The 24,534-nt window shown below is 36.0% G+C and overlaps 4 non-coding genes and 1 pseudogene across 4 annotated transcripts; all 5 read right to left on the bottom strand.

Moving 5' to 3' along the window:
- Positions 1-91: 91 nt before the first annotated feature.
- LOC113284661 lies at positions 92-289 on the bottom strand. The gene has a single exon (XR_003328301.1). It is a non-coding gene; the product is annotated as a U2 spliceosomal RNA (small nuclear RNA).
- Positions 290-2,526: 2,237 nt separating this feature from the next.
- On the bottom strand, positions 2,527-2,690 carry LOC113284832. The gene has a single exon (XR_003328406.1). It is a non-coding gene; the product is annotated as a U1 spliceosomal RNA (small nuclear RNA).
- Positions 2,691-5,843: 3,153 nt separating this feature from the next.
- LOC113285091 lies at positions 5,844-6,041 on the bottom strand. Its single transcript, XR_003328589.1, has one exon. It is a non-coding gene; the product is annotated as a U2 spliceosomal RNA (small nuclear RNA).
- A 401-nt stretch (positions 6,042-6,442) lies between these two features.
- LOC113284709 lies at positions 6,443-6,584 on the bottom strand (annotated as a pseudogene).
- Positions 6,585-7,071: 487 nt separating this feature from the next.
- Positions 7,072-7,191, bottom strand: LOC113284717. Its single transcript, XR_003328341.1, has one exon. It is a non-coding gene; the product is annotated as a U5 spliceosomal RNA (small nuclear RNA).
- Between the last annotated feature and the right edge of the window lie 17,343 nt (positions 7,192-24,534).

The raw sequence follows: 24,534 nt of genomic DNA on the forward strand, positions 1-24,534 counted from the left end.
ATGGTATTACTGCCAAGTTGAGATGTTTGCATTTTGGGGTTCCTGAGCCATAACAGGTGAAGCATGAACTCGATGTTTTCATTAGTTTTGGTGGGGGTGCGCCAGGCCTTTGCAGTAGTGCAACACAAGGGCGACGCGTGAGAACCCCAGCAGCAAGCTGCTGTGATGGGAACTCCCCCATGAAAAAAATTAATTTAATATCGTGTGAGCCGATGGCTCACATATCAGATATTAAACTGATAAGAACAGATACTACACTTGATCTTAGCCAAAAGGCCGAGAAAGGTATGCTTGTTCTCAGTTTGAGCTTCTGTTTTTATACCGTCTCTTTTCCATTCCGCTGCTCTGGACTAGTCCATGTGGGACCTTATCTCGATCTCCATGGGACTGATACGAGTCCAGTTTATTTGGAGCACAATAATTCGCCTGATGCATGAGATTAAAGCTTGATGGAGTGGCATTTAATCATCGTTAAGTGATGATTTTAGTATTTAATAATTGGCTTGATGGTTGCAAAGATATTTTCGAAGCAATGCATCAACTAGTTACGACACCTTCAGCTTTGAACATCATGGAACTATTACTTGTTACTTCCACTGACAGAAATATAGTAAGCTACTGTATAGCTTACTGCTAGGCCCTTTGGCCTCTACAAAATCTAAGAAACTGCATCTTGGTCTGTAATGTGTTCCTTGAGCAACACCAGGAGATGTGGTCAGGAAAGATATTTGCGGCATAATGCAATTTAAATAAGAATTACTCTAGTTTGCGGTTTTGTTTTGCTCGGAAAGAAGAGAGACAGCCATTGTTTGGTGATAAAAATTATGAATGAAAAGTAGTAGTGAACATGGTTATACAATTAGATTGTTGTATTGGATGTTACATAGTTTTATTAATTGCTTGAACTGTTTTCAGTGTCTTGATCCGCTATGTATCTCCGTTTTTTTCTTATTTGTTTGTGAATGCAGTTAGACGGTTCCCGAGCATCATGTAAGGTACTGAACAACAGTCTTTTTGATGTACCTCTGCAGTAACTGTTTGTTTGATTTCAGATTGATTTTCTATTAGTTATTTGGAAGAGTGGTCTCAGGATCGAATCCCTCTCCCTACTGATTGTGCATATATATTATTATATATATTAACATTAGTCCGGGAGCGGGGCTTTGGGGGTCTTGGGAGGTCTCTTGAATTTGGAAAGTATTTTTGTTGTGTTTAAAAGAATTTTTCAAACCGTTTTACTGCACTTAATTATGTTTTAATCAAGAGACCAAAAATACTTAGCAAAATAGAGAGAGTAAAAATGATCAATTTCTCATTGTGTGCGTGAGAGATCGAATGAGTTTTTTTTTTCTCGGCTGTTCTATCCTGGGGGCATTGTGGCGGAAAATAACTGCTTGCACAAAATTCAAGGCAGAGCCACGAAACGTCCTAAAGAGAGCGACCTGGTCGTGACTCAGCCGTCAGTTTGTTTCGTGTCTTAATCTCTGTTTTGCAGGTGTGAAATCGGCAATTGTTCCAACAGTACACGTCTGCCTTAGAAAATAGAGTTTCCTAGGAACAAATTTGGGCAGAGACGAGTTTATGGGCATGAGTGTATTTTCAAATTTGCCTTCCTAGTAAAGGTTTGCTAATTTCACTGCAAAAACAGCCTTAGCTAAGTACTCTCTAGCAAACTACCAGGCACTTTAGTTTTGTTTCCAAACAATTTCTTGGTCAGTTTTGATTATTTATAAGTTCTGACATAATCCATTCTATGACAGTTGCAGAGGTTTCGTCCCCGCCAAAAACTTCAAGCATCAACTATATTAGCTAATGTTTTTAAGACCAAGTCTCGCCACCTTTGATATTGCTTCTGCTGAGACTAAGGTTATCTGATTCAACATGGAGGAGCAGATCCATAAAGTTTCTTTGAACGTTTTTAGCACTATCAATAAGAGGACGCGTGGAGTGTCATTAGTTCAGTTGCGTACTCGATGTTCAATTGCATAGTATTGTTACCATCTTTCTTCTATTCACTGGAAATGATTAGTTCTAATTTTCATTAAAGGAATTTTGCTTTAGGTCGTACGCTGAGGAAAAATATCCATTGCAAATAGGAAAATTGAACATGGAGACTCAAGTAAATAGTGGTATATAAAGCTTAATGTGTTGACAACCATCGATGTCGTCGGTTTGCATGTTTTGAACCTGTAGAAACGCAATTTTTTTTATTTTGAGGATCATTCGGTTCTTCTTAAAGAAAGAGAAACCCTCCAAAAATAGGCAACTAATCATTCACCTCCAACTAATCTTTCTGGACTTGCTAACCAAAGGAGAAATAATAAGCTTCTGAAATGTACTCATTCTGCTTCTAGGTGAAGGAAAGGTTGCCTTCCTAGTGATTCTTCTCGAGGTAAGGAAAACCTAAAAAGGGGATTGAAATAGTATTCACTTTGATTCATTCTCGTATATTATGCTAATGGTAGAAGGAACACAAGTATCCAGAGCCTTCCATTGACCAGTAAGGTAATATTTGGTTTAGAATTGGCAGGGGCCGCGCGGACGCGTTCCCCCTCGGGAACAAATTATGACGTAGACTCTCCCTCATTGGGGAGATCTTAGGCGAGCACCCCTCCTTAGTGTGCAATGGAGGTCGCTAACCTAGGCCATGGACCTTCTTGATCATCCATAGACCCCGTCCAGGTAAGTATGTTTTCCCATTCCCATGTCTCATCTACTTATACTCGCTCGTTCCTTGTCTCTTGAATGAACACAAGCAGTGTGGGACTAATCGTTTTGCGGAGAGAAACATTATCAGGTTTTATCTATATGGGAGGAAAATAAACACCGAGATGTTACACCGTTCAGCACCAGTGGTCTTGTGGCTTTTCTTCTTCTTCTTCTGCTCATTTTTTTCTTTTCTCTAATGCTCGGAAACCTACATCAACTATTCCTAAACATGACGGTATAATATACGATCAAAATCAACCAAGGAACTCCAGCTCAAGCCAACGTAAGACTAGTAATCGATCTTGGTGGAAAATTATTTGCATCATCATCTCGGATTCACTTGCATATTTAAGGTACGATCAATTCGAACCCCAATTCTTTACTCCTCTCTTTTAATCAGGCTCTCTGGTATTCGATTATGTAAGTTTGATTTTTTTTTTCTTTATTGGGTCTGTAATAAATCAAGGGTTTAGGGTTTATCTTTGTCTTCAATTTTTGTTTGTGATGAATTCATCAAATGAAATTCTTGATTTGAAGTCATGATATTGGTATTTAACTAGGTATAATTTGTCCCTCCCATGAAATCTAGAAGCGGTAACTATTGACACCCAGATAATCCATCACCTCTATATCTATTGTCTTCTTCATCACTAGGGTTTTGATGCTTCTCATGGGTCTAAAAGGACTGACCATTAAATTGGAGCACTTGTTCATTTCTACTTCAACAAGCTCTTAAGTTACTGAATTGTATGTTGAATCTCATTTTATTATGCAGTTTACTTGAATTTAAATCTATTTTTTGATTTTGTCATCCAAATCGTCATCATTAACTGTATTGAAATGTTTCCGTCTGGATATTTCAGTTGGATATGTAAGATATTGTCTATAGATGAGTAATTGAGATGCCTTTACTCTCTACTCTATCTCCTTGATGCTCCTAGATTCATTAAATAAATGGTAGTAGTTTAGGAATCATTAATTGGAGCTATTGGGCACTAACTATCTGACTGAGGGATAGAATATCTCAAGTATGAGGATGTTGCTAAGATAATTTTTGGTCTGTTCAAAAGTAATTTTGGGCAGGGCCTGCCATTTTCTATGTTATGTAGGTATATTTTACTATCAACCAGATCAAATTGTGTATTGACTGCTACCCGAGTGTAAATTACTTAAGACTTTGTACACAATGTTGTGTGAAACCCGTTGGTTCTTTATGACTTTGCTTTATCAGAATCTAAGTCTACCGTGCATATTAACACCGCCAAACGTGTTTCTTTCGGTATGTCACAGCATTAGTTTCATCAAATTCTAGGGGCATTTTGTAATGAGTGCACTGTCCTCTCTTCAGGCAATGACAGTGACGCTATAAGCTACTCTTAAAATGATTTTTGTTCTTGAACTTAATGCGGCTGCCAAGATTTAGCATAGATAAGTTTTTCCTGTCCCACCACTTCCTAAGACGAAAACCACTCCCCTGTTTTACCTTTTATGTACCGCCTCTGTTACTGCCTCGAGCACCTTTCTTTGCTCGATGTTCAATCCCTTGTGCAGCCATAGAAAAACCTCAAAAGTGGAGGTTTGTAGTGCCATATAGCTCTTGACTGATGAGCATGTTTTCTTTTTGAGTTGTTCATCTTCGATCTCAAAATCTTCACTGTCTGATACAGTTTTTTGTCCATGTTTAATATCATCAGATAGGAGTCTCCACTACCGGTTCCATAGTTCTTCTGCATTTGTTATTTCGCAAAATAGTAACAACGCAGTAAACATTTTAGTAATAACTTACTGGATGGGCAAGTAACTGTCTCTTCCATAGCCTCATGCTATTCTCTGTCATCGTCCATTCTTTTGGAATTTTGGAAATGCAAAGTGGTGGGTTTGGTAGTTTTGCTGTAGTGTGCATGTGTATTTATAATGTTACAAAACGATGTGATATCCTAAATCTAAAGCTAAAAGGTTATGATTTGGAACAGGGGATATATCTTCATGGATTGTGCCGGTTAGAAAAAGAGTTACCTTGTTGACTTTTGGTAATAATATTGTTTAAGGTTACGTTTTTTCTTTTGCTTCCTTTGAGGGGGTTAAAAATCATCTGGAAAGATGTGACCTTTGTTACTTTGGCGACATTTCTGAGAGATCTAAGTAAAGCCACCACCAATAGGTGCGAAAATATATACAGATGTACTGTATCTTTTTTAAGCGGCTGTTAAATGCAAATGTATAATTTTTAAGCGACTGTTGAGGTTGTCTGTTCTGTCTGGGGTTGTAGTTTCCTCTGAAAAAATTATGTTTCTCTAACAGAAGAGAAAAAAGTGAGTCTCTCTAGCAGAAGCATGTTTTTTTTTAATGCCGCAAGTTTGACACACTCGGAGACTAGGAACAATGGCAGCTTCTGATAATGTTTTTTTGAATGCCACAATTTTGAACACTCAGCATTAATACCTTCCAGTGTAAAACATTTTGATCACATATATACATGTATGGAAGGAGTTCAATTTTGTGCACACTCCTCTGAAGAGTGTATATTTGACATGTTCATTTGATTGGTTGATTACTTGACAAATCGATCATTTTCACTGAACTCAACCACACAAATCTCTACAAGCTAGGTAATGCAATTTTAGCCCTGAAAAGGACTATGCAGTAAGAATACACTTCCAATCAAAGGATAGCTTGATTAAACAGCATGACTGGATAGATAGAGATCAACCAAACATAGCCTTAGATTCTTAGCAAGGTCGTGAAACTGAGTTTGTGCAATAGCAAGACTAGCCATGCATGTAGCATGTACATAAGTAACCCACCAACTCGGTCAGTCTGCAAATGTGAGCTCGTTTCAGATCTTGTGACAGTTGGATCTGATTCTGACGGCCAGGGACACCAGTTTCTTCGACCTTTTGGTGCACATTTGGTTATGCAGCTACAGGTAATATCTTAAGTGGCGCTGGTGTTGAACGCTCACCTGCTATTTCTTTAGTTCCACGATTTGTGGTTGCATTTTGATTCTCCAGATACAAGAAGAAGTTGGCAACAACAAACATACATGGTATTACTGCCAAGTTGAGATGTTTGCATTTTGGGGTTCCTGAGCCATAACAGGTGAAGCATGAACTCGATGTTTTCATTAGTTTTGGTGGGGGTGCGCCAGGCCTTTGCAGTAGTGCAACGCAAGGGCGACGCGTGAGAACCCCAGCAGCAAGCTGCTGTGATGGGAACTCCCCCATGAAAAAAATTAATTTAATATCGTGTGAGCCGATGGCTCACATATCAGATATTAAACTGATAAGAACAGATACTACACTTGATCTTAGCCAAAAGGCCGAGAAAGGTATGCTTGTTCTCAATTTGAATTCCTCTACTCTGGCCTAGTCTGTGTGGGACTAAATCTTGATTTCGATGCCTTAGTAGTCCTTGGACAAGTTAAGTTTAATTGGGAACTGAGATGAATCCATGGGCATGGTTAGGTCCAATTTATTTGGAGCACAATAATTGGCTATATGTAGGTAAGTGCAGATCATGAGATCAAAGCTTAATAGGGCGGAAATTATTTACTGTGGAGTTAGTCTGATGTTCTAGCTTCAGGTGCAGGTCAATAAATAAGAGCTCATTTTTTCGTTGGCCTATCCTTGCAGAACGATTAGTCCTAAGTGTGTTTACATTCTTGCAGGAAGATTAGTCCTAAGTGTGTTTACATTCTTGCAGGAAGATTAGTATGAAGTATTCTATGGATTTAATCCTTGATTAGAAAGGGCCATTCCAGAAATTTCCAGCTGGCTTGGGAGATCTAAGGTCGAGGCAGGAATTTGGAAATAGCTTTTAACTGGCAACTGACACGTAGTACGTCATTAGCAGCGTCATTTCCCAGGCGCAAAGATGTTACGGAGTAATGCATCAACTAATTATAATCATATGACAGATTTGAATCATGGGACTAAGGGAAATTTTGTTACTTATGTTAACAGAAACATACTAAGCTACTAAGCTACTCTCTTAGCTTACCACTAGGCCCCCTAATAAATCTAAGAAACTGCAGTTGGCCTGGAGTGAGTTACTAAGAATTGTTTCCAAAGAATAAGGAAATACCCTAGCATTTTCCTTGAGCAACCCAAGAGACGAGGTCAGGAAGCACTTTACATAAAAGAAGATATTTGTGGCAGGAAGCACTTTACATAAAAGTTGCTCAAGTTCGCCGAGTAGGAGTGAATATGGGCACAAAAACAAACTGATTAAAATAGGCCATGAAATAAAATAGGAGTGATGTGTGCCTGCCATCTAAACCGAACATTCTCCTTCGATGGGATCTGTCAGAGGACATGCCTTCAACAAAACAAGGGGTAAGCTTTGGTTTTGAAAATTGTTGTGTTCCCCTTAAAAAAGAGGAACCCTCCAAAAATAGGCGTATGCCGCTTATAAACGGCAAGCACACGGTATTCTTTAGTAAAAGGCGAAAGAATAGTTCGCTTTGTGCTTACCGCACGGCTGCGTGATTCATTTGGGAGAGTGAGGTGCTAGTTTTATACAGAGCAATTTGAGCATAGTGGTGCTTCCTGACCTATGTGGGACTAATAGTCCAAGTTTCTTGCTATACTTCAAACACTGTGCTAGTATGAATGTAGCAAGTTCTATCATGTACCATGCATCCAAGAACCTCCAACATTGTTTAGACTTTTTGATTCTTTTATTAGATTCATTGGATCCTTCTCAATCCTCTTTTTTTTTACTAGCAACAATGGCCTAACTACTTGTCGTCATGCCACAACATTCATACTTCTTTGGATTTAATAGGAGCCACGCATTTTACCAGTAGGATTTTGGCATATGGAGCTAAATGATAAGCTTTCGACAAATTAGCAACTGAGAATAAAGGATCGGTTGCATAACTTAGGTACAGTATAGTACATCAAAACAGCATCAGCAGTCAACAAAATGCTAAGAAATCCGTAGAAGAATTGGTCTTCTTCCATTGTGGAAAGTGTTCATGTTTCTTAATGACACGGAATACCCGACTAAAACTATTAAAATCTCAAATGTTAAGCCAAAGGGCTATTTAAAGTTTGGTATCAATGTCCGACACCTAGTTGTGGTACCCAATATTTAAAGTATCAAGGGTTAGTACCTGGACTAATCGATCAAAAATGTTAAAAATTGGTTTTCAAATCTCCATGATTTTGCAAATTCTATGTTTTTTTACTTAGTTCTCTTTTTTGTTTTAGTGATTTTATTTATATCTTTATGATTGACTTCAAATTAGATTGATTATTTTCATAAAATAACCTATGATTGTAATAGTTTGTTTTTATAAAAATAAATTTTCATTTCTTTGCAAATATGAGGAGCTAATTTTCTTTTTATGTTTTGCGGAACTCAAGTAGTGTTTCATTGGTGATCCAGTTGTGGTTTTTGGAGCAGTGGTGTAGAGATATTCAATCTTCCTTTATTTCGGTGGTTATTCTTGCATCTGTCATGGATGATTCAAATCTACAACAAGTGTAGGATTTCAAAAAACAGTGTTTTTTTTTTGTATTATGCTCGTTAGTATATGGGATACACAAATCAGTGGGATTTGCTACCAACCATCAAATCAATTCGTATCAAAATGTGGGATTAATTTTTTCAACACAAGATAGAAATTGCAGAGTCAGAATGATGAAGGGTAAAGTTGGTAATTCGCCAAAGAAAAAAGCGCGATCTCCGAAATTTAAAAATTTGAGAACAAAAGTTACCAGGTCAGAGCCAATATGCTCTCCGAAAAATATTTATAAAGCTCGTGAAGGAAAAGTTTTCTTATCAAAATCTCCAGAAAAACACAAAAAATATCGAAAGAAGATGGCGCAACAAAATAATTCGCAACTGGAAGCTCTAACCAGGAGGATAAGGGATACAAATTGTAATCTCAATCGGATCAGGAGTGTGAGAAGAAGTTTGATCTTAGCTATAGAGATTGATGAAGTAACTAACAAGTGGAGTAATTGCCTTATTGGTAAGATGATCCACAAGGATGATATCGATTATGAAGTTGTGCAAAGGGAGATCAACAAGAAATTGGTATCAGAAGCAGTCGATCTGTGTTACCTGTGAACCATGGTTAATCAGAAATACTTCGACGACCTTCACAAGAAATTCAACGCACTGATGAAAGGTCATGGAAGCAGTGCATTATTCTTCAGTAGGTGGACATTCAGGATCAAGGGCTAGTTACTAGAAGGCCAAGTCTTATTTTTACTGGAAGGGCATGAAGAACAACATAACCCAGATGGTCCAAGAGTGTGACACTTGTCAACATCACAAAGGGTTCACTACCCTTCCAGCAGGACTCCTACAACCTTTGCCATTTCCTGAACAGGACTGAACATACATTAGCATGGATTTCATCACTGTCTACCCAAATCTGAAGGGAAGGAGATTATATTGGTGGTAGTGGACAGATATACCAAATACAACCACTTCTTAGCACTCAGCCATTCCTACACAGCAGCAACAGTGGCCAAGGTAATGCTTGACTCGGTCATTAAATTGCATGGACTTCCAAAAACCATAGTGTCAGACAGAGATAGTGTTTTTCTGAGCAACTTTTGGCAATTCCTACTGACAAGAATGGGAACCTCCTTGCATTTAAGTACTTCTTATCACCCTCAGACAAATGGGCAAACTGAGAGGGTGAATGCATGCCTTGAAACTTACTTGAGGTGTATGACAAGCTATAGGCCTAACAAATGGGTGTCATGGTTATCACTGTTGAATGGTGGTTTAACACCAGTTACCATGCCAGCCTGAAGTTAACACCCTTTGAAGCTCTGTATGGGTATAAGCCTCCACAATTTAGTGTATCTTCTACCAATGCTGGAATCAGTCTTGGTGCAGATGAGTATTTACAACAGAGATTGATCATGGGACAAATGCTGAAGGGGGTGCTTGAAGAAGATTAACACATGATGAAACAGCAGGCAGATAAGAAGAGAATTGAAAGGGAAATCAAAGAAGGTGATCGGGTGTATTTAAGGCTCCAGCCCTACAAACAGACATCAATGCAATTAAGGAAAAAACTGAAGCTTGGTGCCAAATTCTTTTTCCCTTATAAGGTACTTGAAAGGATTGAGAAGATGGACTACAAATTGCAACTTCCACCAGAGTCAAAGATTCATCCCACATTCCATGTCTCCCAGTTGAAGACCAAGCTAGGAGCAGGATTGCTACCCCAAACTACACTTCCCAAGTTGAACAAGGACAAGGAGATGGAGGTGAATCCTCTACAAGTTTTGGACATCAGGAAAGTTAAGAAGGGTAACCACAACATCCCCCAAGAGTTAGTGCAATAGGAGAATTTATCATCTCAAGATGCTACTTGGGAAGACAAAGACTTCATGACACACCAGTTTCCAAAGCTAATCCTTGAGGTCAAGGATTTGGAAGAGTAGAAGGTATTGTCAGGACCCAAGTTTAGTTATTTTTTAAATTATGCTTGAGAATAGTTGTTAAGAGCTGACCACAGAAAGATTATAAGTGATCTTAATAAACCATGGATTATTTTAGGTGATTTCAATGCAGTACTTACTCAAGATGAGAGGTGGGTGGTAGAGTCCCTAACATAAATTCAATGTTAGAGTTTAATGATTGTCTAAATCAGTGTGAGTTATTGCAAGCTCCTAAAACTGGTTTACAACACTCATGGTATAATTGTCAACATGGAAGCAAGAGAATTTTATGCAATTTAGACAGAGTTGTGTTTAATCAAAAATGGTTGCAGTTGTATAGTGATTGGGGGTATAAGGTTGGCATGAGAATAGTATCTGATCATGCACCTTTGTTAGGAGGATGTGCTAATATTCTAAAGCCAAAGAATACTCCAAGGAAGTTCCAAAAAATATGGCTCGGTCATCCATATTTTATGCAAGTTGTATCAAATTGTTGGTCTCAAAATGTGGTGGGGGATCTTGCTTTTCAGTTTACACACAAGTTAAAGGAGTTAAAAAAAAGTTCCCAATACATGGAACTGGGAAGTCTTTGGTAATGTCCAAGTAAAGATTAAGGAAGCTGCAAATAAAGTAAGTTTGGCAACTCAAATTTCAGATGCTAACCCATTTGATGAGGAGGCTCTTGCTAATTTATTTCAAGCCCATAATGAACATGCTAGTAGAGAAATTCAAGCTAATACTCTGATGAGGCAAAAAGCTAGAGTCAAGTGGATAAAAGAAGGTTCAGCTAATACAAATTTTTTTCATACTAAAATGAAAATTAGAAATGCTAAAAACATGATTAGTGAGCTTGAATACAATGATGGTAATGTAATTGCAGACCAAGACAAAATAGCTGAAGCTTTGATTAATCATTTTCAAAAGAAGTTTGAGTTCCAGCCTGTGAATGAAGCAGAAAATTTGTTGGATGTTATACCAAAAATCATTACTGAAGAAGATCGACATAAATTAGATATAATCCCAGAAGAGGAGGAGATTAAAGCTGTTATTTTTGACATGGATCCAGAGAGTGCTCCTGGTCCTGATGATTTTTCTGGTATCTTTTTTAGAAGCTGTTGGGATATTATCAAAAATGACTTGGTAGCAGCCATCAAATTTTGTTGGAGGAGAAGATTTATACCAAAAGGGATGAACTCAAGTTTCTTATTCTTGTTGCCCAAGACACAATGAGCTAAAACTGCAAATCTATTCAGGCCAATTGGATTAAGTAATGTGGTTTTCAAGATCTTTACTAAGATAATCACTAAAATAATGAGTGGACTTAAGGAAAAATTAATATCACCTCAACAGGCAGCCTATATCAAGGGAAGAAACATACGTGAGCAAGTTTTGCTTGCTTCTGAGTTGGTCAATGAGATTAAATTCAAAAGAAGGGGTGGAAATGTTGGAATTAAGATAGATATTTCTCAGGCCTATGACTCAGTAAGTTGGGATTTTCTTATTAAAGTCCTTCTGAAATATGGTCTTTCTGAATCTTGGTGTGAGTGATTAATCATTCTTCTCAAATCAGCAAGGATTTATGTGTTAGTTAATGGAGGCCCATGTGGATTTTTTTCTGTGGGAAGAGGACTGAGACAGGGAGTTCCACTCTCTCCGATTCTCTTTGTTCTGATGGAGGATGTCTTAAGCATAAACATCTCTGCTTTGATGGAAAAGGGTGAGATGCAACCAATGGTTATGAAGAATGGAATTCATCCTACTCATATGTTTTTTGCAGATGATGTATTCATCTTCTATAATGGAGGTAAGAAGAGTCTAAAGAATTTGTTTAAATTACTAGATGAATATCAAGTTGTTTCTAGTCAGATCATTAATAACAACAAAAGCAAGCTCTTTGTGGATGGTAATTCACATATCAGAAGACAATTGATTAGTAACACGATACACATGGAAGTGGCCAAATTCCCTGACAAATATTTGGGGGTATATCTTGCTCCAGGAAAAGTTACATCTGCAATGGTTTGGCATATAGTGGAAGTGCTTCAAAGCAAATTGGCAGCTTGGAAAGGTAATTTACTATCTTTTCATGATAGATTGGTGCTAGTTAAATCTGTTCTTAGTAGCTTATCTATCTACAACATGTCCGTTTATAGATGGCCTTCATCTGTAATTAAGGTCTATGAAAAAATTATAAGGAATTTCTTATGGACTGGAGATACAAGAAAATTCAAAACTCTTTCATGGAAAAAAGTTTGTACCCTTATGAGGAAGGTGGTGTAGGTATTAAAAGACTAAAAGTAGTCAACCAATCATTGTTAATGAAGCTCATGTGGAGAATTTTGAATTCAGATGAAGAATGGGCTATGTTTTTATCTGCAAAATTTCAAGATAGATATGGTCAATGGACATCAAATTGGAGACAATCAACAATTTGGAAAGGACTGAAATGGGCATGGAATGCTTTAAAAGATGATATCATATGGAAAATTGGTGATGGCTCTCATATTTCAGTTTGGTTTGATATTTGATTGGGGGAAATCCACTGATAAATGACATTGGTTATACGGACTTTATCAAGAACAATATTGGTTTGAAAGTGAATTCACTTTTATCTGAAGGTCAGTGGAACATTCCAGTTGAACTACAACAATATATTTCCAATTATCAATTGCCTGCTGTTCATGGTGGTGTTGATATAAGATTATGGAATGCTGATAAAAATGGTAAATTCTAAACTCACTCTGCAGTTGAAAGAATAAGATCTCAAAAACTAGTTTTGTCATGGACAAATACATTTGGAAACATTTTCTTCATCCTAGTATTGCCAGCAATGTACGAAAGTTGCAACTAGAAGTCTATGTAGATGATGCTATCGTGGTAAGAGGGGATTTGAAATGGCTTCAATCAGTCGTATTTGTTAAGATCAAGATAATATGAATCATACTCTCTGGGAATGTGAGTTCAGTATTGCAGTTTGGGATTGGTTGACTATAGTTTTTGGATTTCCAAAGCCTAACTCATTTGCAGATGTTTGTCAGGTGGCAAAACACAAAGGTAAATGGTAAAACAGATGTGGATGACAGCTACTTGTGCTACTATGAAAGAGCAGTGGTTTCAAAAAAATGCCAGGTTTTTTGGTGTAATTAAACCTAATCTTAATAGGTTTAAAAGCAAAATCATTCAGCAAGTTCATGAGGGTAGTTACAGAATGACTGTAAGCAGATCTGGGCTCACTTGTGAGAGCCAAATCATGTTTTTTTTCAAAATTTAACATTCTTTTAGCTTTACATTTCTTGAGTCTGTAATTTCTGTTTTTGATATTTGTAATTTCCTTGAGTCAGTCCTGTTTTAGTCTTGTGACTTTGTTTTTCAATCAATAAAAAATGTGATTAAGCAAAAAAAAAAGGAGATCAACATAATTTAGAAGAGATATAAGCCTATGGAAATCAATACCATGGGTCATAACCTCTCTTTTTCTTTAAGTTCAAAACTAAGGAAGACATGCAAGATGTGTATAATAGGATCCCATGGGTTATTAACTTCGTGTTGGTTTTCCTGCGTAAGTATGATAATTCGATACCGTTGGAAGATTACAAGTTCATTCATCAGATTTTATATGTGATCTTTCGTAATCTTTCTCTAGAACATATTGATGATGGTATAATAGATAAGTTAATTCAAGATATTGGTCAGAAGATTGAGGTTGACGAGAAGAAGTGTGTTACAATCAGGGGAAGGGTGGTTACAAATAAGGTTATGGAAGACTTGAGCAAGCCCCTAAAGATAGGAGTGTGAATTCTCAATGCGGACGAGCAGAAAGTTTTGGTTTGTTAGAGCACTGCTCGTTCGAACTCGCAAGCGTTGTTATCTCAAGCTTATTTGTCAAGTTTAGATGATCAAAATTATAAGTCTTGGTTTCTAGTATACTTATAGCTATGTCTCGGATTAAGATAGAATGTGTAGTTGGGCTTTAGACTTCACAACGTTCATCGATTGAAGACGAAGATCTACTAAGGAGAGCTTAGAGGAACTTCATCAACAAAAGGTATGTGGAGACTTGAACTCATCCATCACTCATAAGTCTATTATATTGTATATCCTATTGAGCCTAAGTCGTATAGCTATATAGACTTTTACATTATACACATGTGATGTTTCGAGCTGAGTGTAACTCGCTTATATATTTTTCGAAATATGTGTTGGAAAGTTTTTTGCTTTAACTACGTTCATCATTATTCTTGATGAGTTTAGTTGGAAACAATCTAATTGTTGGAAACTAAATAATGAGTCAAAAGATGATCATGTGAAAATCTCCTTGTAGTATCTTACATGATTTGTGTGAGATAGTCATTTGATGTAGACTCGGAATGTTTCATATTGCTCATTCGATCACTTGAAAATTACTTATAATCTAATAGTTGGTGTGAGACAACTGTTGTCGTCTTCTAAGGATGTTTCAATGATTGAAATAGGATTTTAGAACAATTAAACCATTGTCTGGATATAGCGCAGTATGCATACCCGTATGAGAACGGTTTTAACTGTGAAGGTACGGGAACGAAGTTTGCATACCCGTTTGCAAATTATTTCACTGCGTACTCGTTTGTGAACTGTCGGACATGACCAAAGTCCGAAACTCTAGTTTGCATACCCGTTTGAAAACTGAGTTGGTTTTGTTAGAGCACTGCTCGGTCGAACTCGCAAGCGTTACTATCTCAAGCTTGTTTGTCAAGTTTTGTTGACCAAAACTATAGTCTTGAGTTGTAATGTACCTATATGAGTTTCAGACTAGGATAAATTGTATAGTTGAGTTTTAGACTTCACGACGATTACAACTGAAGACGAAGATCTACTGAAGAACTCAGAGGAACTTCATCAACAAAATATATGTGGAGACTAAAACTTATTTATCCTCAAAAGTATATTATATTCTTACTTATCTCATATTGAGACAAAAGATGTATACGATATAGTCTTTCGTATCATACACATTTGATACTTCGAGCTGAGTATAACTCGTTTATCTATTTCTCGAAATACGTGTTGGTAGATTTCTGTCTTATATACATTCATCATTATTCTTGACCTTATGTCAAAATATTATCATGTGGAAATTATCTTAAAATATCTTACATGATTTTTGTGAGACAGTCATTTGATGTCGCTTGGAAAGTTTCATATTGATCATTCGATCACTTGAAAATTACTTATTAGCTAATGGTGTGTGTGAGACATCCATTGCCGTTTTCTAAGAATGTTTCAATGATTTAAATTGGAGTTAATATCTAAATCCCATGTTTGGATACATTACGGTTTGTATACTAAGTGTGCGGACCATTTTGATATAATTCAGGACCGAAAACTAAGTTTGCATACCCGTTCGCAAACTGTTTCAACTGTTAAGTCAGGGTACTTAAGTTTGCATACTCGTTCGCAAACTGATTTAACTGTCGAAGTCCGGGAACTAAGTTTGCATACCCGTTTGCGAACTTATTCACCTGAGTTTGGTGTGTAACTAAAGTTTGCGTACCCATTTGCAAACTGTTGGCTCATGACCAATGCCATAACTTAAGTTTGCAAACATAACTTAAGTTTGCATACCCGTTTGAAAATTTAAGTGGTTCAAGTTCTAAAATCGGTAAAATATGATTCTTTCAAATCGTAGCTTAAATGTTCATGAATTGATTCTTTCAAATCATTCCGATTTTGCTTCAATTGGATCATATATACTTCCTTGTGATTTTTAAAAATTTAAAAACTCTACGAGGAACACAGTTAAATTATTTGGTTATTGTTCATGATTGATTGATCATCATAGTTGATCGAGATGTATTAGATGTATGTGGATTAGACAAAAGTGTTCATATGGCTAACTTTGGTTAACTATTATTGAGGCAACCTTATGTACATGTTTAGGTACAACTACCCATATATTAATGAAGTATATTTCATTTGTGTGTGACAAGCTAAGTCCATCTAACGGTGGAGAGATATTGTTTTGGTTTCAAGAAAAACCTAGCTTGCATCTTAAATCAGGATTTCATCTAACGGTGAATAATGAATGCTTTGTTTCTAAGCTAACTAAGCAAACCTTGATTTGAAAGCTATATAAGGAGAACTCTAGCAACTGGGAAACCTAATCCCCACACCTCATGTGTGATACTAGTTACGTACTAGAGTCGATTCTCCATTAACCTAGGTTTTTCCTAAAACAATTTAGGTTAACGAATTGAAGACTACATTGGAATTCTGAAGCCAGATCCAACTATTTCCTCTTTAGTTACGTATTCTGATCTTACTTGTTCTATCGTATTGAGTATTATCTTCTCTAAGATTTGCTCGAGATTTATCTCCGATAGGTAAGATATAAAAAGTAATCACAAAGATCTTCATCTCATTCTTTGTGATTCCGCAATAACTTGTTATACTACCATATAGTTAAGTTATTTTGAGGTGATTAATATTTATAGACTGTTCTTCGGGAATATAAGTTCGGTTTATCAATTGGTTCATGTGCACCTTGATTTATCAAAAAACGGAACAAAACATCATAGGTATTTCTGTGGGAGATAGGTTTATCTATTAGAATAGACTTTTTTGTGGGAGACAGATTTGTTTATAAAGTCTTCGACTTTGGGTCGTAACAACTCTTCGTTGTGGGTGATATCATCTAAGGGAATCAAGTGCGTGGAGTCCTGCTGGGATTCAGAGGCGTAAGTAACGCGACTATACCTTAATCGGTGTGAGACTTGGTTAGGGCACAACTACACTCCAGTCCGAAGTTAACTTGTTGTAGGCTAGTGTATGTAGCGGCTTAATCCAGTATGGTGTTCAAATATGAACTAGGTCCCGGGGTATTTCTGCATTTGCGGTTTCCTCGTTAACAAAACTTCTGATGTCTGTGTTATTTCTTTTCCGCATTATATTTTGTATATAATTGAAATATCACATGTTGTGCGTAGTTCAATCAATTGGTAAATCCAACCATTGGTTTTTGATTGAAATTGATTGACACTTGAACATTGGTCTTTGGTACCGTTCAAGTTGTTTCTCATAATAATCAGGCTCACGGATTCTATATGTTTGATTTGCTGATTACATTGATAAACCGAGATATAGCTCTTGTATATATTTCCTTGATTGAGTTTGACTGTCTAACTGATTCTCTTGGAATTATATGAGAGTTAGTCCATAAATATCGTCTAACGAAATATTGGGTGTGGTTGTTACACCCCTGTTTTTTCAATTGGTATCATATCAGGCAAACACGTTTAAGACCACATAAGTCTGTGTTTGTAACAATCTGACTCTATGGACATGAGCATTATCTCTATAAACGTACCGCCAGTCTTCGATGGCTCGAATTACTTATGGTGGAAAATTTTTATGCGCGCCTTTCTCCAAGCACGTGATTTTCAATCATGGGTTTATGTTGGTAATGGCTACAATCCTCCATTGGTTACAGTAGACGGTGTAACTGTTGCAAAGGATATTGGTAGGTATGAGCCTGACGAGATTCTTGCCGCAAAGAAAAAATTCTGACGGCGTAAATGCTATCATACATACCATTAACCAAGATCTTCAACACCATGTGACTACGTGCACTCGGTCTAAAGATGCTTGGGATATCTTAGAAACCGTATTTGAAGGGAATACATGTGAAAAGGAAGCTAGGCTTCAAAACCTAATTTTTGACTGGGAAAACCTTCGTATAGCTGATGAAGATTCATTTGATGAGTTTAATCACAAAGTGTCTGAAATTGTTAATGCATCTTTTGCATTTGGTAAGACTATTCATGAGAAGGACATTGTGATGAAAATTCTCAGATCGGTGCCAGCTAGATACGATTCTAAGAAACATGTCATCATTGAAGAAAATAACCTTGATACACTTTCCAGAAACTCACTTATTGGAAAGTTAAGAGTCCTTGATCATGATCAGAACACAGTCATAACTTCCGCGTTCAATGTTGTGACCACCACAAGTATTTATCCTAACTTATCTTGGGATGATGAATGTTTTCCAAATCATATTGATCCTGACAGGTCATTGATTTTGCAAAATATCAAGGATATTATGAGAATAAGCAAAAGATTTGATGAATCTCTCTCTCTCTGATGTTTCAGATGATTCAATACAAGAAAATCATATCATTTGGTCAATACACATACTTCCAATGTTTGCACTGAAATATCAGATTTCACAGCAGAAACTTCTACTAACTCAAATTCTGATTCAGAATGCAAGTGTGACACTGAGATTTTTGAATTCTTGGATAAAAAATGAAGAAATTCACCAAGAAAATCTTCAACTAAAGAAGAGGTTGAAGAAACGTGATTCATCACTTCAGGTGAAGAATCTTGAGATTGACTGTCTTAATGATGAATTCACCAGAATCATGTCTCTAAAATAAAAAGAGATTAATACACTTAAGTATGAACTGCAAAGGTTGTCTGGAAGCTCTGACAAGATTTCAGCAATGTTATTTAATCAGAAATCTTTTAGAAACACAAATGGTTTAGGTTTCAAAAGAAAGACTGTGAGCACAAACAAATCTTTTGTTCCGTCCGGTTCTAGAATAACTGATGTTAAAAGTTGGGATAAACATGAGTCAAATCCGCAGATGAAAATTCGTCTGTGGATTGTTTATTTTGTGGAAATGCGAATCATGTTCAAAGTAAGTGTTGAAAATTCAAGAAGAACAACAAACAAATGGGTAAACTTCAGAATGACATGCAGAGGATGAATCTGGCTTTGGGTAAAAAACAGGGAACTCCTGAAGACAATAAGTAGTCTAACAGAACCAGAGTCAAACGAGCTAAGAAGTCTATTTATACAACAAACCTTGATAAGTCACCATGTGACACAAGATGTGAGTATTTGCTCACTCCATCACTATCTCATTATAGTGATATTTGCTTCCTCATTATTAACTTAAGAATATGAGGATTGCATCAAGGTTGCTAAGTCTTTTATAGTTGTTAATTTCTTATCCTCAATTTTATTTGGGTTTATATAAGTTAATATATGCAATTGAATACTATATTTTTATCAAAAATAGATAATGGATAGTGAACCGTAAAGACTTTTTCGATTTTTTTTTGGGGTTTACTTTTCTGGTGCTCTATTTATATTCATTTGCGATCAAAATGCCCTTCTCTCCTTTTTTCTTTGAAAGATACAGTTTCATGGCTCCTGTAACTAGAGGTATCACAAAAAGGGATGCAGTAAAAGCAGTTAATGTCTATATGTGAAGGAATCCAATCCTCAAGGAAGAAAAATGAGAAGTCTACAAATGATGAAAATGGTTCTTCCTCTAATTGTTTTTGTTTATTTGTCAAAATGATGTTTTCAGTTCACAAATTTTTCTTTGTCAGAGATATCATTTGTTCATAGTGAGCTATCCTTTCCAAAGAGAACATGAGTTGAGATTTTAAATCATTTATTTTGCTAATGAAATCCTTCACCATAGCCTTAGTGAGTTAACTGATATTCCTGAAGATCTGGAAGAACTAAATGATCCCATAATTAATGGGTTCTTCAATAATGAAAAGGCATTCTCAGTGGATGCTATGAGAAAGCTTTACGATTTCTACGAAACTTCTTATGAGAATTTATTCCTGTGTTTTAAGAAGGATAACTAGGGTTTGGAATAGCAAATATTGTGATTACACATAGCCATTTCCAACGGATTCCATCTTGCAATGTTTTCATTTATTTATTTAAATTCTAAGTTATTTGGAAGATGATTTTACAGTATTAATCTTTATTGTTTTATATATTGCAAAAATATGGTATGGGATATGTGTGTTTACGTCCGTGAACTATGATTATCTCATATATGTCAAAAGTTAAGTCTATTGTGTCACTATGCAAATATTGATGGAAAATAGAATGAACTTTTGAAATTTTGTATATTCAAAAGTTCATAGAATGAATGTTTGTATATTTCGCAGTATTGATCTTTCCCCGATCCACTTCTATGTGAAAGTACTGTATGTCTCCGTAAATTCTCTTATGTTGAGCATTTCCGATTAAATTAATCTACAGGTTCTCTTGTGGATTAATTTATTCGAGTTTACATGATACAAATTCATGTTTTATGTGATTTGTTAATATCCTTAAATCCTTCTTTTCTTGTAAAAGTAAGGTCGCTCTTGTTGTTCTTTCGGGAATGACATTTTATGGGGGAGATTTTTTAATTGAACTTGCGCTTATGAAAATACGAGGGTACCCAAATATACCTCAATAAAACTTCTCCACCTATAAGTCCTCTTACTAAAGTGATTGTCTATGGACTGAGTCAAGACAATACAACGAAACGATATTCACACTTTGTATGATCGTCTATGGATACGAGATCGAGACAATACAACAATCAAAGTGTGATACTTGATAATAGGTTCGGACTTAACCAAACTCTATAGGATTGATATCAAGTATATTCGGAAATAAAGTTTGTGTATTTTACTTATAATTATAATTGCGGAAATAGAAAAGTAAAAGACAGGAAGATTTTGTTAACGAGGAAATCGCAAATGCGGAAAAATCCAGGAACCTAGTCAGAATTGAATACTCTCATAATTAAGCCGCTATACAAAATCAAACCAACTTCGTATAATTGAGACCAAGCAACTAAACCTATAGTTCACCTAGTTTCTTCAGTATCCCTGCGCTTCCAACATTCGATAAGTTCACGAACTGGAACAATCTGTTTGGTTCGTATTCCAAACAGTAAAGGAACAACAAATATGTTCGGTAACAACTCTTTTCAACCACAGTGATATGAGTTTGAAAAAGGCTCTTCCGTTTAACCAATAAACTCCATTGTGGGGTCTTGGATCTATTTAATATTCAACTATCAAATTAGTTGGGTTTAGATTTTGCAATCAAATATATAAATCACACAGATAATATATATTGATGCCGATCTACACAACTAATCAATCAAGTCCATCAAGATAAACCGATTATAGTTGAATCCCCAGCCGATCAAGTTTTGTGCACACCAAAGATTTTGAAACAATAAGAAATCTTGTTTGTCTTCAAATCTTCTTAGATCTTCAATAAACACCTGCACACCACAACTTGAATCTCTTGTGACCAATCACGCACAGAACGGAGTCTGTGAACAATGGATTATCACAAGACGTCTTTAGATCTAAAAACAGTTCTAAAGATCCCGTCGAAACTTCGATCTAGTTTGAGTGAATCTTATAAGAAGAGAAGATTCTCAAGTATAAACAAACTAGGAGCAAACAAAGTTCAACCGCCATTAGTCAATTAAATCAAATCGAAAACTAATAATACTGCAATTATCTAATTACCCACCAACGGTACTCGTAGAGCTTCTCAATCCCAAAGAATTCTTTAAAACGAGCGGTCGTAAGATATTTCTCCTAATTATGGTACTTTCCTCTCCGGATAGACGCCCCACCAGTAACAACACAACTTGGTAGTTTTGCTGTCTAGTTTTGCTCGAATTGCAAATTTATGTATTTATATACAAAGGAAGTTTGGACACCAAGGAATTTCCAAAACAAAATATTCTCAAGATATGAAATAAATGCCCAAATCGGTTTTCATAATTCCTGGAAATGCTTTGTCCAAATATTTACCGAAATCTCACTAGAAAATATCCAATTAGTAAATGCATATTACCAATTTTTATTTTCCAGAGATATGCATTTAATTGCTGGCAATTAAAAGCATATAAAACTAAAAGCCTTAACTAAAAGATTCTCAATGTATTTCGTTTCGGGATTCTCCTTTAGTTATTAAGGAATATCTTTGAACAATAAAAGATAAGAATTACAGAGCATGTTCAAAGTATGTCAACATTTTTATCTTTGTACATCCTTTTTCATATTTACAATCTTGGAACCGATTTGCCACACTTCCAAACAAGTTTAGAATTGGTTCATCTGATTTTCAGGAACTATATGTGATTGATCAATATCAATTATCAAATCACTAATCATGGGTTTACGGTTATACCAAACACAAGGATCGGTTCTACCTCCATATGGTTACTGGGACCGGTTACATCAGTTACTAGGATCGGTTACATCAATTACCAGGACCGGTTACCATATACTCATGGTATTACTTGTTATCGGTCCCACCAGTTAACAGGATCGGTTACACCAATTACCAGGACCGGTTACACCAATTACAAGGATCGATTACACATTCTTTTGTGATCGGTCACACCAATTACTAGGATCGGTTACACCAATTACTAGGATCGGTCACACCAATTACAAATATTGATCATACCATCTTAGGTGATTACTTAAAATCGCTTACACTAAAAGTCATACCAATACATAAGTCAGGCACTGTGAGTAGTTTTACCAAGATACATAACACGCTATGATCGGTTCTACTAACTCACCTATATTGGTAATCGAAAGATATACAATGAATAACAATACCAATAAGCCTAGCGATTTCCCTTTCGATTCACAAAACAAGTTTATGAATGTACTTCCTTTAAACAAATGTAAAAATTTGTTTCCTAGGACGAAATTGTCATCTATACCCATACACATAATCACAATAGCATTCATACGACTATGTCGATGTCTTATATACGAAGTTCAAAAGATAAGCGTTATACTTCGTATTATAATTCCTTAATACTATGTCTATCTAGAGTATAATCATTCACAACTTCGAAGTTATGTTTTCAATATAGCACGACTTGAAAGATACGTTAGGAATGAAACAGTTCAAGTCAAAATATTACTAACCTCAAGAGGAAGGATGATGTTGTCGATGTATCTCTTTACTTCTTCACATTCTTCAAGTCCTCGAGTAATACTTGTATGTCTTATATCCTAATAACTTTCTAGTTTAACTTATACGAAGTTGACTCTAGTACATAATCAAAGCAACTCTTTAAAGGAGTTTTGGTTCACTAAAAAATATGACAACCAAACTTGACATACCAACGTTTGGTGGGTTCAACCGAGCAATGCTCTAACATCTTAATTGCCAAATCTTTGTGGGGAGTGTGGCTGTGGAATATTGTAGGAGTTTTCTTGTATCTTTATAAACTCTTTGATGAATACACTAAATTTTGACAATGTGAAATCATCGAAACAAAGTTGATATGTTCTCTTTCAGTCATGAAGTATCTCTATGAGAATTTCATTATGATCCCCTAATTTTCGTACCTTTGCCAATTCATATTGACGAAAATGGGGGAGAATTATTGTGTAGTTCACACGACAAATACATATGGTTTACGGATCATTATGTAAGGGGGAGTGGTTTTCGTTGTGAGATGAAGTATGACTAAGGGGAAGTGATACATATCACCATGTATTATTGTCAAAGTTGTGATACAATCAAACTTTGATGTTGTGTAATAATACTATGACACTGTATAAAAATACGGAAATTTCTTGTTTTTATATATTGTTATGGCTATGGATCTTCAACAAGTGTGATGCTGGATGAGAAGCTACAAAGTTTATTTATTTTGTAATCCATATGTACTGATAGTTTTATCACTAAAATTGACAAAGGGGGAGATTGTTAGAGAACTGATCGGTCGAACTCACAAGCGTTGTTATCTCAAGCTTGTTTGTCAAGTTTAGTTGTGAAAACTATAAGTCTTGATTTCTAGTCTACTTATAGCTATGTCCCGGATTATGATAGAATGTGTAGTTGAGCTCTAGACTTCACGACGTTCATTGATAGAAGACGAATAACTACTAAGGGGAGATTGTGGAATTTCATTAACAAAAGGTACGTGGAGACTTGAACTCATCTATCACTCAGAAATCTATTTCTATTATATCTCCTATTGAGACAAAAGTCGCATAGCTATATAGACTTTATCTTATACACATTTGATATTTCGAGCTGATTTTAACTCGCTTCCATATTTCTCGAAATATGTGTTGGTAAGCTTTTGGTTTAACCAAGTTCATATTTTATCCTTGACGAAAGTCAAAAGATGATCATGGAAAGATCACCTGGTTGAGACAGTCATTTGATGTAAACTCAGAATGTTTTGTATTGATCATTTGATCACTTGAAAATTTCTTTGAAGCTAATAGTTTGTGTCAGACAGTTATTCCCGTCTTCCGTGAATGTTTCAATGATTAAAATGGGATTTTAAAACAATTAACCTTTGATTGGAATAAGCACAGTATGCGTACATGCACATGTATATTCCATATTCGGGAATTTAGTACGCATACCTGATAGACACATTTTTGTGTCTAATTTGTCCTCAATGTTCTGTATTGTTGGTACTCGATTTCGTACTTATTATGGTATTTTATGTGTTTGTAGGTATTTTTGGGAAATAAACATTTTTGGAAAATTCGGCTTGAAAAGTTGCTCGGGGCACCCCCAGAAAAGTGCTAAAGGCATCCTCATTTTGGATAAGGGCCA

This window comes from Papaver somniferum, chromosome 5, assembly GCF_003573695.1.
Source record: "Papaver somniferum cultivar HN1 chromosome 5, ASM357369v1, whole genome shotgun sequence".
Taxonomy (NCBI): domain Eukaryota; kingdom Viridiplantae; phylum Streptophyta; class Magnoliopsida; order Ranunculales; family Papaveraceae; genus Papaver; species Papaver somniferum.